A 16,196-nucleotide genomic window follows, 5' to 3' on the forward strand; every position below is an offset into this window, starting at 1 on the left:
AATCCATTGAGCCACACCAGCCAGGGAAAAATATGTTTTAAATATTAAAAAAAACAACTTGTGTATTTCTGCAGAACCTGAGCCTCTGTGGCTCTTTTGGTTCCGGGGCAGAGTTGCAGATGGGCCTCTGCACAACAGCGGTGAGTGACAAGTGACAGCAGACAAGACTTGTCCTACTATGGCTATGGTGGAGGAGAAGGCCTGCGACACGGAAGCAGACCTGTTTGTAGAAGGTGGGAGGGGGCACAGCAAGAGGAGAGAGAGGCAATGGTGGGGACAGAGTGGTGACATGTCAGACAAAGGGGCAGCCAGGTAGCCCCACAGGAGATCAGGCAGAGAGTGATGGGGAGGTGTCCTGAAAAGCAGACAGGAGTTTGAAAACAGGTAATGCTGAAGAAAATCAGCCAGGCAAACAGTGGCATCTAGGCCTAGGGTTCAGAGCCTGGCAATGGTTTCCCATTACACATAAAGCAGAGTCCAGAATCCTTACCAAGGCCTGCAAAAATCCTGCAAATCCTGGCTCTCACTTTCCCCTGGTGCCCTGTCTCTCTAGCCAACATGGCCCATTGCTTTCTACGCTCTGGCAAATTCACTCCCCTGTGGTTCTTCCAACATTTCAAGCTTTTTCCTAACTCAGGGCCTCACCACATGCCTAGAATCCTGTTCCTTCCCTTCCCTTCTATCCACTGCCCCCAGTTTGACTGACTGTTACTTCTCCTTCAAGTCTACTCTTCAGTGTAACCTTCAGAGAAGCCTTTCCTGACCTTTTAATTTATAGGAGTATAACCCCTGCCCACTTACACTCTGTCACAGCCTTCTTGAACTCTCTACGTGTTACCCCTGTGACGTAGGTCCTACCATCATCCTCAACATAAATGGCAGCCTGAGACTCTCAGAGATCAAGTAACTTGTCCAAATTACATACTAATAGTGGGCGTATCAGCCAAGGTCCCAGTAAGGGACAGACAGTATATTTGGATTTTCCTGACCTAAGGAGCCTTTAACCTGAAGATCCAGGAAATAGGCAGAGCTGTGTAGAGAGGGTCACCTGCAAAAGGCTGAGACCTTCGGGTACAGAAGAGAGCTAGCCCAAGGTGGCCGTGCAGTAAGGGAGGCAGAGGCGGGGATACAAGACCACATTCTCTCCCTCAGTCTCCTGCTAGCGCTCTTCATTGGAAAGCAGGAAGGTTAGGGAGGCAGCAGATGTGATCCACGCAGGGCAGCCCCTAGGACAGAGAGCAGGGTAAGACAGGTGGATCTGGCGGGGGGGGTGGGGGGGGAAGGTGGCAGTGGAACGGGGATTTGAACTCAGTCTGCTTCCAGAACAGATGCTGTTTTCAATGACATACATCTGTCTGTCTGGTATAAAGTGCTTAACTAGCACCAGTCCACATTTAATGGGACCTGAGTGGTCAGGGAGGGGTTGCTGTTTTTTCCTCAGCTCACTGAGAAGCATGGTTCGCAGATGCTGCTTCTCTATAGGAGAGAGCCAAGGACCATTTATTAATTTACTTCTCAGTACTTTGAAGAGGTGGAGGAGAGGGCTTCTTTTATTTTGTAAGCTCTTGTAGCTAATTATGTTTCTTAGACTAGAAAGCTGCTGGAGATGACTCTCCAGGTAACTTCCTCATCACGCCCTGGGGCCGTCCTATGTTTGAATCTGCTGCTGAGCCACATTCTGTCCAGTCTTTGCAGAAGAGGAAGGGGGTCATTAGGACGCCTCATTCCACTCTCACAGCAAAGCCCCAGTGAAAACAAGTGCCCTGCTCACTCCTAGAAGGACGCTCGCCCCGTTTCCAAGTGGAGCTTCAGGAGCATATGGGAAAAGAGGCAGCCTAAACGTCTACATGTATCCTTGCTCCAAGGCTGACTCACACAGAGGACCAGCAACCCGTGTAAATTTAGCCTGCGAGGGCGGTTGTGATAGTTGTGGGAACAGTGACTGAGTTCAATTATGTGATTATTTATGGAGTGCTGACCATGGGCCAAACACTTGGGGCTGTACTAATGGACAAAACAGACATGGTCTCCTCATACTTTCAGAATTTTACTTTTAAAAATACACTCTGCCAATTGAGATTGAAGGATGTGTCTTTTCCTCCCGTGGGGAATAAAGAGAGGGCAAGGAATCGGACTTAAAAAAAAAAACAACAACAAACAAACATAGCTGTGAGAGATGTGCAAAACCATATTGCATAATAACCTTTATAACAGCCATTACATAAAAGCTGATGGTGAAATAAGACTATGTACCATATGGCATGTGTGCATTATGCTGCGTATCATATAGCTTGAATGTGCACCTCGCCGCATTTCATTTTAATGAGATGGATTACTTCCCTTTACTGATGGAATTCGCTCAGATTTAGTTAGGCAGGTTGCTAATAGCAACGATAATAATAAGTCACACTATTCAGGACAATCACGTTTTGCTGAGTTTCAGATCATCCTCACTACTTAACAGTAGTTCTTGGACTCCATTCAAATCTTTCTGGTTTGGAAGCTTCCATAAAAAGCACATAACTTTGATGTCTAGGAACGGCCGCAAATCCCAATGTGGCTCTGTGGCCGGATGTCAATATCACCTAGATAATTCAACAAATCACTATAGAGTACTTACTACCTACAAGGCGGGCAACTAGGAAAAAATCCATGGTGAAGAGTGCAGGCTCTGAAATCGGATGTGTGAAAAACTTAGGCAGATTAATCTCCAGAGTCTTGATCCCCAGAGTTTTGATCTCCATCTTTTTAATTGGAGGTAATTAAGAACACCTCCTTCAAACGTTCGCTGTGGGAGTAAAATGCCGTGATGCACCCAGCACGGAGCCTGGCAGGCACATCGTGAGCACTCTGTCGGCATCACCTCACCCTGCCAGTGTTCTCTTCATCATTCAGTCATGCCCAACTCCCTCGCTTTAAGTCAATGTGGTCCTGGGAAACCGGGGGTTTCCTGGCACATTTTATGTCAGAAATGGTCTCAAGGAGAAAGCATGAAAGAACAATTCAGATGGCAGCCAATGGGCGAAAGAAGATAAGATCACACGTTCAGAATAGAAGATAGAGGCTTGGTCTGGAGAGATGTAGTGTAGCTGTAACAGTTTTGACTTTTTACTGACATCCTAGGAGGGGAAAGCCCCTGATGGAAATAAAGGCAAGCATAGCTTGCAATAATGTTTGAGAATCTTAAATGCCACTGCACATATGGGACAAAGGTGTTCCCTGCTTGGGCTCTGGGGATCTGGGTTTAGTGGGGCTGATATGAGAGAGCTACAGAGAAAGAATGTAACTGTCCAAGAGATATCATGTGTGCTGTGGAGTCACATCTTAGTGACCAAATTTGCTTTCTTGGAAATAGGGTCTAACAGAGAGCTCGGTGAGTGGAATGGGAGATGAAATATTTAGGAGAGCAGAGCACAAAAGATCTAGGACTTGCCCCGTGAACTGAGAAGGGACGTCTGGAATTCCGTCTCTGGATTCTGGCTGCACACGGAGATACAAATGCACTTTCAGCTGGACCAGCGTATGTTAGCGAGCGATGAGAGAGGCTGTTAAGGAAGGTGGGGGGAAGATGATGAAGCCTACCTTAGACATGCCAAGGGCTTTCTGTCTGAGGCTACAGACAATGGGGCCTTAATTTTCTTATTTTTCTTATTTTCTTTTTAAATATGCAAGCGGCATCATGAGATCTCTGTTTTAGGAAGGCCACCCTTAAACGCTTCTTCTTATCCCTGCTCTCCTAATTCGTTGTCTCCTCCTCCTCATTCCCACACAGCTTGCCTCTTACCACATTATGACTTACGGTTACTTTTTTCCATGACTGTCTTCCTCCTTCCAGTTGTCTTTTTCTTTATGCCTTCAAAAAAAACAAAAACAAAAAACAAAAAACAAAAAACAAAAAACAAAAAACCGAGAGAGACAGGACACAAAGATAAAGTGCTGTTTTGGAAGACATCCCATGAAAAGTTTGTTTTCAGAAACTCTGGTTGGCTTGGAGTTTTGATAGTAAGTGACCACCCCCCTGCACTAGAAGGGCTCAGCTGTGATTGGGCATGCAGCCCCGGAAGCTTACTGGGTGTCCGTTTCATCTGTGTCTTCCCAGCCTTACCCTGTGCTTGGCACACAGCACTCAATGTGTGTTTAGTAAATGAAAAGCTGGTACCTCTTCTGTGAAGGGTAGTCTTGGATGGGACCTTCAGACCGTGGCTTTTCCCTGTTATGATATCCTCGGTAGTGTGCTGCTTTGGCAATATGGAGGCCCACCTGGTCTCCTGGGAGATGCTTAGAGTAAAACAATTCCATACTGCACTGTCCAGAGTTGAAGAGCAAACCCTGGCCATTAGATATGGCCAGCAGAGGGCAGCAGAGGGCTGCAGAGCAAGGGCCAGTTTCTCAAAAAGAAACTTCCCTCTGAGGGGGCCACTGAACCACCAGGAGATGCCTCTGGATCAGGGAGGTGAAAGTGAAGAGTTAACAAGGAAAGCTCATAGGCAACCAAGAATAAGAGGTGATAGCCCCTTGGGAAAAATTAAGGAACCCTTGAAAACCTTGTAATAGGTTGGGGAGTGCCAATGGGATACTGGAAACTTGAGCTGAGCAAAATCTCACAACCCATTGTATCTGTAGACCACCAGAATCCTCAGTGAGTGGACGAGACCCACTTGCCAGAGGACCTCAAAGGAGCCTCAGGCGGTCTTTAGCCCTTTTACTTGCTTAGAGAATACAGGGATTCTGGGCTCCAGAAAAATTCCCTTCCCATGCTCTTGCCCTCTTGCCTACATTCCTCCCCTTCTAAACCTCCCCCGTCCCCCACTTCTGTCTCACCTGTCTGTTCTGTGGCCAGCTGAGGAGGCTAGTCCTGCACCAAGTACAAACTCAGGTTTTTGTTGGCATCTCATCAGCCTCACTAGGGGCCGTCTACCTGAATTTACGGCCATGACTAGCAGAATTTAGAGGATGTTTTGCTTTACTTTTAGCCTGTGATTTATTGTGTGTGCATGCGTGTGTATGTTTCAACTGGCTAAGAGAGATCTCTGGGTTCTCTCTGCTGGCTGATGCAGGTCCCACATCTTCACACCTAAATTGGTGTTCCAGCCTACTCTTACTATGGCTTCCCAGGAGGAAAAAAATATCTTTACACGTACAATAATAAAAATAATCACCCACAAAGTGGAAGAAAGAGATGTACTCACTCTCTCACAATTTCTTTTTTTCTTTTACCTTACCAGTAACAGCCCACAGAATCAATTGTGAATTCTCATTGTTGGTGCTGGTGGTTAGAATTACTGGCATTGGGTTTTGTGACTTACTTAAAAGAAAGATAATGTTTGAATGTGCTATTTATTTTTCCAAGTTCACTGGCCAGTGTATCTTATCAATCAATGTCTTTGTCACCTAAGTTTATTCTTCCACAATGTGGCTAGAGAACATTACTGCATAAGGTGTTTTTCTAAATGTCTTATCTGTGGTCTTTTTCCCATAGTTGTTAGCTATTCAGTCAGCAACAGGTGCAATCGAATGAATGGGTGGATGAGTGCCTTATATAATAAGCACCATCCCCTTCTTTTTGCCTATGACCATTGCATTTGTTCACCTGGACAAAGGAAATGGTTACCATCCTATCTCTGAACAGTTATAAGTGCGGGGTCCTCACCGAAGGGGAGGTTTGAAGATCAGTTGGTTCGGCCACTGATCCCACTTTGGCTTCAGAATCTCTGTATCCTGAGAGAGAGTACGACCCTACGAGGCCCTTCCTATTCTGTTATTTCCAGGCTTTAGTGGCTCTTTAGCTCACCACCACAATCACATGCTCTGCAGTGCACATGCTGGAATTATTCTTGGTGACTTAGAGGACAGAATCAGAATTCATCCGTGGGTAGTATTACAGGGAAACAAATTTGGGCTCAATTTAAAGATGCATTTTCTAACAGTTGAACCCACCCGAAGACAGACAAGGCTAGTTTGCAAGGAGGTGAACTCCAGCCACTGGGAGTTTAGGCAGAAGAGGAAGGCTACTTATCACTGCTTCTGTCTGACAATCAGATTGACTTTAAAGTCTTTTACAGCATTCAGGGCACATCATGATTAGGACCTTCTAGAATGGGTTTCTTACAAGTCCCTATTGATGCTCAAGCCCTAGCCAGTGGAACAGTGCCATGCATCTTAGCAGTATTTAGCTTCTTTTTACCTGATGAAGAATAGATTTGCATTATTGAACTCTTTTATACCATGTCCCTGTGTCAGAAGCTTTATATCTTTTAATCCTCACAACAACCCAGCTGGGCAAGGCTTAATGTTTTCATTCCATAGGCAAGACAACTGAGACTCAGAGGGTTTATGTCACTTGATCAAGTTTATATCAGAGTAGAGCCCAGTTTTTCAGTCAGATCCATCTGTAGGTCTATCTTTTCAACACATGGGGTCACTTTTAATTAAAAAAAAAAGGAAAAAGAAAGCTACAGTTGCCAAAGCTCCATCCTTGTGAGTATTACCATGCCTTTTAGTCACAAGTAACAACATTTACAATAGTAATGTATGATCAAAGAGCCATTTGTAATTTTTCTTATAAATCACTGCGGAGTAAACATAGCCCAGCCTCATTCTACATTCATCTCAGAACCTGTGCACAGTCGATCAATTAGTTCTCACCCCCGAGCAAGTGGAGTGGATGTGATGCTCCAGGAAGGTGAAAAATAATTTACGGGAGCAGCAAGGTTTTTTATAACTGGTTACGCTGAGAGAATTGTGAATGTGGGCAAGTAAGAACAATGAGTTCTTCCAGAAAGCAGCAGCGTTTAACTCTACTCTCCACTGGCTGAATCTATCTCCTCTTCTTTAGAGATGGGATGAGCACTAGGTAAGCCACTGGAGGCCTGATCCCAAATGTGCATGGCACATAGTCAAGTGATTCCACCAATTCGTGGTTTGAAGAACTAAGAGGCCAGAGTCACCCCCAGGAACGTGGCTGCAGCATTTCCCACTGCTATCTGTGGCACCTCCAAACAGTCAGCCTTTTGGTGTCTATTTCCTTTATAGAAAACAGACATTGAAACTTACTTTGTATTCATTTGTTTTCCAGGTTAGCTCTTGCAATTTGCTTTGAATGTTCATAGAGGGATTTTTTTCAGAAGGAGCATCTGAGCCATAACAAGGAATCTTACCTGGCAGTCTTCCCGGATCTGTCAGTGAAGGCTAATCTCGCCACAGGAGCAGTGTCATACATTGTAGAGATGTATACCCTTTCCAGGCATTTAAAAACTTGTTCGTCCTCCCTTTGTTGTACAAACACTGGCATTGTCTTCAACTGTTGATTTTCATGATACTGCTAGCAAACAGTTCATTGTACTTCGTATGTCCCTGATACCATTCTAAGATTTTATCTCACAACTCTGAGGTCATTCTCACTTTACACAGGTAGAAACTATAGCAAGCTTATATTTTTTCCTTAATAATAGACTAGGAAAGAATTAAAAGTCAAAAGAAACCCCACCACAAGCTTTAAAGTGAATCTTTCATTTACAACAAAACAAGAACAGTTTCAAAGAAGTGCATTCTAAGAGTTCTTTGTAGAGTCATATTTACTGTTTACTGTAGTCTTCAATCTTGTTTAACAATTTCTGTAGCTTATTAGAATTGCTAGTCCACTTAATTACATTTATTGTGAGACAGTTGGCATCCCTGTGAAGAAAATTACCTTTGGTTCAAAACCTTGACCCAGGGGAAGATCCAAACTCCGTATGGGAGTCATTGCCTTTTTTGTACGGCTTCCATCTCCATCAATTCCTAATCCATCTTCCTTCCAGGACCTAGTCAGCACCAGGTTCCTCTCAGAGACTACTGACTTGCAGGTCTGTCTGTAGAAGCTACGTCACTGTTCTTCTGTGTCTGCTTCCAGGAGTGCAGGTAGTGACACTGAATATATAAATGGCTCTGTTAAGACAAACATGCTATGAAATGTTATGAGGGCTTCATAATATCATTCTTTCCCTTAGACTCAAATTTAGTTGCATTTTGGTAGATTCATCTGGGCTTATGCCAAGGAATTGGTGTTCCTGAAGTCCTTCAAAGACTTATGAATGGTTTCTCTAGATGCTAAATTGATGTATATGTATACATTTCCACAACCCTAACTAGGGTTCCATGCTGTGACCAAACAATCTGAAAGTCCTCCTCCATTAGAAATGTTCAACAACTCTACCTATAGGTCAGTCCCAAGGCTTTGAAGATACTAAGTTGGACGACTTCTCAGTGAGGCCTTCAAGCTTTGAGATCTGATAGCCTGGTTGTGGTCATACCAGGAAGGGCAAGAGGGGGTAACCATAAGTGTAATATGCCCAGTAATGCCTGGGTGCTCACGGGACAGGAGGGCATCCATGGGGAATGGGGGAGAGTAGAGTGCTGGAGTAGATAGTTGGAGTATTATGTCAAGAGTGTCAGTGAGAAGTAGGGCGGGAGAGGAGGAAGAATGAAACCACAGCAGACATGCTGTAGGGGCTACAGGATTAAGGTCGACAGAATGTCTACAAAGGGTAGTCGGGGGGAGGGGGCTGGGGATCTAGAAGCGAATGAACACTTTGGGATATTGGGAGGTTTCTTGGAGAACCTAGGTGCTGTGTCTGGACATACGTTTAAGTTAAAACTGGGCCCTCTGGTATCAAAGAACCAAGAGAGGAGGTCTGTGGCTTCCATGGAACAGTCCCCAGAACATTTTAATTATAGTGAAATTTCAAGGAAGAAAAACTCACTGGCATCATGATTCTTCCCAACCTATCGCTTTTTTTTTTTCATTCAGAGAAGTGTTTTCCTAAACGAATGAATGCTTTCTCTTAAAGTAAATAGAAATCATTTTCCTTTGAGATGTAATAATGATCTTATCTACTCTTGCCAAATCTTTGTATCATGTGAGTCGATCTGTGAGAGACAGTTGACTGAGTGCCAAGCTGAGCTTCCAGGGGCAGCTTTGAAGGCATAATAAACGTGCACCCCCTTCAAAGCAGCAATTGGATAGTAGGTTTGGCACTCAGTGGAGCGCAAGTTTAACGTGACAGAAGGGTAGCATTTGCTCTGTTGATGTACCCAAGTCACCTGGTCCTATCTCTCAAAATATGTAGGTAATTCTTCACCTATGTCCATGTAATCTGCAAGGTTGACACGCTTCTCTGATGAAACTCGGGAAGGAGATGATTTCACAGTACTCTGTTTTATGGTTCAATGTGGGTCACTCATATTATAACCCCTGTCAGGAGGAACAGAGAGCTTCAATAATTGAACCAACTTAACCCCATCAGCAGAGGATTCTGAACCACCATCTTATTCTTCTAACAATACAAATCCTATTGTTCTCTTAAGGTTGGTACAAAATTTGTTTCCAGAAGCTGTATACTTAATAATGCTAAGTATTAATATACTTAATAATAATGTTCTTATTTCCCCTTTAAGTTATTTTTATCATATTTAGATATCGGATCATATTTATCTTTCTTACCCTTTATAATAATACGTCATACACAGCTGTACTAAAGGTGCTCTAGCTATTTCATTGTCCTCCCAGGTGGACTCTGAGCTCTGCAGGGGTAGTCCTTTGTCCTCTAATTCATTAGTGTCCCCGAGCCCTCTTGCAGAGTGAAGAGCACCTTGAAGGGGCCCAAGGAATCCTTGCAGACAATTAAAAACACCAACAGTCCCAAATGTTAGCAAAGATATGGAGTAGCCAGAACTCTTATTCACTGCTGGTGGGAGTGTCAAATGGTACAGCCACTTTAGAAAACAGTTTGGAAGTTTACGTTAAACATACATCTACCATGTGACCCAACCATTCTATTCCTAGTTATTTACCCAAGAGAAATGAAAGCACATATCCACACAAAAACGTGTACACAAATATTCATAGCAGTTTTATTGGTAATAGTCCAAAACTGAAACAACTGATATACCTACAGGTGAATGGATGAGCAATTGGTGATATGCTCACAGTCTAGATTACTACTTACCAATAAAAAGGAACAAACTATTAATATATACAACATGGACAAATTTCAAGATAATTATACTGAATGCAAAACAGGCAGACAAAAAAGGGTGCATACTGTGTGTTTCCATTTATATAAAACTCTAGGAAATGCAAATTAGCATACCATGTGGTTGCCTGTGGATGGGAGGTTTAGGAGGGTAGATTATGAAGGCAATGAGGAAACTTATGGGGTGAGGGATATATTCATTATCCTGACTTTAACAGGTATGTGTGCATGGTGCTTGTTTAACAGGTGTATATGTATGTCAAAAGTCACCAAATTTACATTTTAAATATGTTTGGTGTTTGTTGTCAACTGTACCTCATAAAGCTAAGAAAAAAAGCAAGAAGAAAGTGCTGAAATTATTCTACATCCATCGCTTTCCCTTTAGTGTTCCGCTGTGCCCATGTTTCCATGGTGAGAGCTTCCTTTTTGAGACAAGCATATAGGGCGATATTGAGCAGATGGAGCTTTTGGGTCAGGCAGAGCCGGCGTGATCCAACATTGGCTCCTCACCAGCGGCGTAGCACTGGGCAAGTTACCGTGTGCTTAGACCTCGGTTTGCCCTTCTATAAAATGGAACTAATAATATACCAACCTGAGAGAAATGCTATGAAAACCAAATTAGACAAAAGGCCTGGGACTTCACAAAGGGTAACTATCATGCATTATACATTGCTAAGAACCTCTTTCCCCCATATTTTTGAGACTGGCACACAGTTATTGAGCACTTTATCAGCCTGATTTGATTCTCACTGATTCCCAACCAATTACTGAGAATAGAGCAACTAACAAAGAGCAGAATAGGCTTGAAAATATAAATAATACAAAATCACTGCTGGGCACCTATCCACTTCATTCTCCATCACCATGCTCAGTGGAGTTAGCTGTGTGTGTGTGTGTGTGTGTGTGTGTGTGCGCGCGCGCATGTGCAGATGTTCAAAGTGGAGGATAGGATGACACAGAGGATGTGCATCAGGGCAGGCTGGGAACTGGCAAACTGAACAGTGTCAAGAGGCCCTTGAAAAGAGTGTGGGTTTTGATTCAGATAGTCTCATGTTCAATGCGAGCTCAGCCGCTTTTTGTACGTGAAACTGTGAACAGGTTATTAAACTTGCAAGATCCTCCCTTCACTCACATGTGAAATGTAGAGAACAGTTTACATATCACAAATTTAATGTCACAATAAATACATTGACATTAGGAGTAATTTCAGGGGTAAATATATCTCCCTTATTACGCATGAGGGCAACTGTGTGTACTAATGATAAACACATGATTTAAGCTGACATTAATGGTGTTAAAAAAAACTATTAAAATGCCTTTTAAAACTCATTCTGGAATGTGTGTGTGTGTGTGTGCGTGTGTGAAATTACTTGATATCTCGAATCCTTCCATTAATGCTGCTTTTAAGGAGAAATTTTTGTCACATTAAAAACTAAGGCAGGTGCTTTCTTTGTGGGCAACTGAGAAACTAAGGTGATAGAGGAACTCCTTTTTAAGCTTTTCCACTAGGCTGGGCCAGTAATAAAAGTGAAAATTCCAAAAGGTAAGGATGGTAAACCAAAGCAGTCTGCATTTGTGAATGCGATGAATCTACTTCATGGAATCGAACTTTTGGAAGGCCCCTCACGATTCAGTTTAGATCGGGACGTGGCCATGCCTCACAGGACGTTAGTTTGTCCTATTCCCCACATCCTGTTGGAAGTGCAAGCCCTCCCTCCTCATCTCCTGGCAGGTACGAAAGGACGGTGGATACCGTGGCTCCATCCTCACAGATAATTCAGAGATCTTTCTCTTCTCCAGTTCATTGCCAGAGACAAGCCTTGATAAACAGTGTTTTCAAACAGACATCCTATGGTGGGAAACTTGGTTCTACCTGTTTCTCCACATCTTGGTCCGTGAGGATTTTCCTCATCAGTTCAGACACATAGTCATCCTTCTAACCAGTCTTCAATCTCCCAGGGGCATCCAGACATACCGTCATCACAGCGTCAAGCAGACTTCTCGTCCCTGCGCAGCAGGTAGACGTTGCAGCGTGAGCAGCGTTGCACTGATCACGGGTCTGACCATCATTACAGAGGAGACATGATTTCCTCTAGGAAGACAGGAATCACGAGGGCTGAAGCCATAGCTGTGATAACAGAAGAGGTGGTAGAAGAGCTGGAAAATGACAGTCATCTCGAAACTAACAAGTGTTTAAAGGACATTGTTTTTCTCGGGTCGTCCTAGGCCCTCTCGACTAAGTTGGTCTGGGAATGTTTTGTGAAAGCTGTACAGAGCAGTTTTACAAGTTGCCACATTTTTTAATAAAATGTTTAAAACCTATAGCTACAGTCTAATACAGAAATGAGGAGAATGGTCGTACCAGTTTACTACATTAATAACCTTTCACCTCAGGGTTTCATGAAGAGAAAAGGGTTTTACACAAAAGAAAGTGCCACAATTGCAATCGTTTTAAGACAGTTGAGGAAAGGATGTATTATATAGATTGGTTGTCTTAGAAAGCAAACATTTTAATTATCTGTTATCTCCGAGTATGTTTTACAAGGCCCTGCTTATTAGTGAATCACATTTTATGTACGTAATAGAAAACGCTCAAGTTGATAGTCTAAAATACAATAGTATTTTGTTAATAGAAGAGAAAATGTAATTTCAGTGACTCATTTTACTAACATTTGATTTGAGAAAGTTTATTAGCCAAGTTTGGGGATAAATCAGATTGTTTAACTTCATAGAGAACATAAGTGTAAGTCAGTGAAATGCTCTTTGAGTTTTACTCTAACTGGACACTTGAGTGGAAACCTACATGTGCTATTCATTCTGAAAGTTTAGGACTTCCTCATTAAATCACATTTAATTGAATAACTGAGATCACTCAGGAGGTTAATATCTCCAAATGTATTTTTTATATTAAAAATGCAGTGTTACTATAAATTCCCCTTTCCAGGAAGAACAAAAATGCAAATGCACAGTCAGATAAAATGGCAAATTGGCTTACTGAAAGTATACTTGTCTGGGAAAAGGTTCACAAACCCTTTAAGTGCTGCCTCTATTACTCAAAGTTTAAAATTTTCTATATTCAAAGTGCCCAGGGCATGTGTACAAGGACACATTTTATTACGCGGGTTGTACATGGTTTTTTGGTTTGAACATTTGAAAGCGTTTAGTCTTAAACACTTCCTGATTTAAAAATTTTCAAATCTTGTTTAACAAAACTTTTATATATCAAGATGTTTCACTTTCGTAGTAGAATTTGTTTTGCCCCTAAGTGCAGGAAGGCTAAATAAAGCAGTATTTTTGTTGCAAAGTAGTGAACGTAGGTTTCCCAAACCAAGCCTCTAATGTCTGCGGCAAGCCACGTTCCTGGGCCCTGGTGTATTACCCATGTTTGGGACCTTAGGTATAAAGGGACCACCTGGGGAGGAGCCGGACGCAGAGGCTCTGTCAGGGAGGTGGGGGCAGAAAGAGCCAGGATGAGGGCAGGAAGCTGCTGGACCAGCTCTGCGAGTGCTCTCTTTCAGACACAGCGTCCGCTCATGGATGTGAAAGACGTGTCACCACTTACTTTCTTGTTCATAGCTCCCTTTCTGTGGAGTTTGAAAGTTTGAGAAAGGCATACCTTTTGACCTAATTTTGTAAAAGGGGAACTGAGTCCTTAGAGAAACAGAGAGAGAAGAACTTTGAAAGAAATTAGACTGTTTCCAGTCTAATGGATGATGGGGGCTCAAATTTTATCTCTGTCACTTGCTAGGTGTGACCTGGGACAAGCTACTTAACCTCACTTTGTCTTCGAGTTCCCATCTTTACAATGGTGACAGCAGTACCTGCCTCATAGGGTTGTTGACAGGATGAGAATGGCTAAGGCAAAGTTCTCAGACAGTACCTGGCTTATAGGAGGTGCTTTGTCCTTGTTGGCTATTGATTTGTGAAACTTTGCCTACGAGGTTTTATAAGAAAATATTTGAAGCCCTGGCTGGCGTAGCTCAGTGGATTGAGCACAGGCTGCGAATCAAAGTGTTGCAGGTTTGATTCCCAGTCAGGGCACATGCCTGGGTTGCAGGCCACAGTCCCCAGCAACTGCACATTGATGTTTCTCTCTCTCTCTTTCTCCCTCCCTTCCCTCTCTAAAAATAAATAAAATAAAATCTTAAAAAAATAAAAAAAATATTTGGTGGCTTTCCATCACTATATCACTTCTAGACTATTTAGCTAGCAGTGTGGCATGACATTCTTGTGGCTTTTAAAACAGAGATAGTTCGAAAACGGAGGGAGTAGTTCACAGAGAACTGCCGGAAGGCTGAGGAACAGACTGAGATCAACACCACCACACAACCCCTAGACGTGGGCAGGACCTGGTCCCTAAGGAACTGCGGAATTTTAGTGCTTAAGTGGGCTTTTCTGCTCTTTTTCCCTCAGTCTCATGACCTTTCTTATGTCTTAAATGATTAACCAAAGATTATGGGTTCATGTTATCTCGTGTCCGGGTTTGGCTAACAAACAGATTCAATCATGCTACAAAACTATGTAACTGAACTAATGTTTAGCTGTAATATAAATTCCTTGGGGATCAGGCTCCAATTAGGAAACCGTGTTATATAGAAAGAGAAGCTTGAGTAATGGTCTTTGGAATGGCAAACACTTTCTTTTCCTATTTTTTGACTGTTCCCCACCAATACATGCTTGGTCCACTTCGAACCCCCTTTCTGCACATGAAACCTGTCTCCTTATATACCACACGCTTTTGAAATTTACCTTAAACTTTTAAATGCCATTTTCCTTTCAATAAGTATAGTATTCAAATTCTGGGTAGAACAGATTTATTTCCCTCTGGTTTTATGTCCATTATAAAAGAACATTTGCTGTAACTAAATTATAAATACTATAATAGTTAATCATCTGAGAAAAGAGAGCACACAGGTGGAGTGTGGCCTCCAGTATCAGATGGAACTGAATTTGAATTCCAGTGTCACTCTCTAAAAACTTGGGATAAATTAAGTTCCAATTATTTTATCTGTAAAAGAGGAATAATATTCACATCTCTGGTATATAATGTTTACATGACTAGTTTTAGGCAATCATGAGAATTAAATGATATAACATATATATGCGCCAGACATAGAGTGAACACTAAGAAGTAAATTTCTGTGTTTTCAGCTTCAAGAATATCAGAGTTTTATAGTCAAAGAAGGACAACTCTATTGTATGTCTCCTTTTCTTGAGTTTATCCCTATAGGGAGCGAAGGAACTACAGCAAAGTAAAATCATACTTAAGCCATATAGTAGTAGTGTATGGTGGTTATAAACCCAAGCCCTGCAGTTAGACAACCAGGGTTCAAGTTCCAGATCTATTCTTTACTACTATGAACCTAGGCAAGCTGGTTAACCTTGGTGTGCCTCATTTTCTCCATCTACAAAATCGGGTTAATAATACCATTTACTTTACTGGGTGGCTATGAGAATTAAGTGAGATAATGCATATGAAACATAGAGATGCCACATTGAAACATTCAAATACTTGGATTACTAGTATTCAAGAATAGCCCGGGGAATCACAGATTGCAAACAACATAACTGAACTCAAGTTTAGGTTTGGAGTTCTGGGAAATATGCAGGATTTTTGCTCTACTGTTTGAAAATTAGGTTGGAATCTACTAGTTTCTACTTGTCCTCAAAACCAAATAGACTGTAACTCTGTGTGTTAAGTAAGCTTTATTGACTATTCACATACCATAAAGAACACTGAAGTTTACAAATTAAGAAATTTGTGATACTGTGAAAGAGATAAGCCTAAGTCATAGAAAATAATTTGAAGAGAGCATCACATTAATCAAGTCCTAAGTGATATGTTATGGTCTGTGAGAAAAGGAAAAATGGCAAAGAATGATAGTTTATCAGAGCAGCTGAGAATAACTGTGGAGAGTGTGGTAAACCACTAAGAACATTTGGAAGGGATTAGGGACATGGACTCAAGTTCTAGTTCAAGAGAAGAGCAAAAGCAAAGGGGAGATGGTGGGAGTGGGCATTGTGTTTGTGGAGGGGACACGCAGAGGAATGATGAATTTCCAGGATTAATCGGAGGGTATCTGTGAGCAAAGAGTGAGAAGTGAGGGTATGGCATATGAGGTGACATAAGACCTCTGAGGAGTCAAGTTTATGGCTCATCTCCTCATTCTGTAGATGAGATGG

At 42.3% G+C, this 16,196-nt stretch overlaps 1 protein-coding gene and 1 pseudogene across 2 annotated transcripts in view; both read left to right on the plus strand.

Moving 5' to 3' along the window:
- The window catches only part of PLPPR1 (phospholipid phosphatase related 1), a 235,927-nt gene that overhangs the window by 71,617 nt on the left and 148,114 nt on the right, over positions 1–16,196 (plus strand). The window lies entirely within an intron of this gene.
- On the plus strand, positions 11,515–12,347 carry LOC114508548 (annotated as a pseudogene).

This window comes from Phyllostomus discolor, chromosome 3 (assembly GCF_004126475.2).
Source record: "Phyllostomus discolor isolate MPI-MPIP mPhyDis1 chromosome 3, mPhyDis1.pri.v3, whole genome shotgun sequence".
NCBI lineage: Eukaryota > Metazoa > Chordata > Mammalia > Chiroptera > Phyllostomidae > Phyllostomus > Phyllostomus discolor.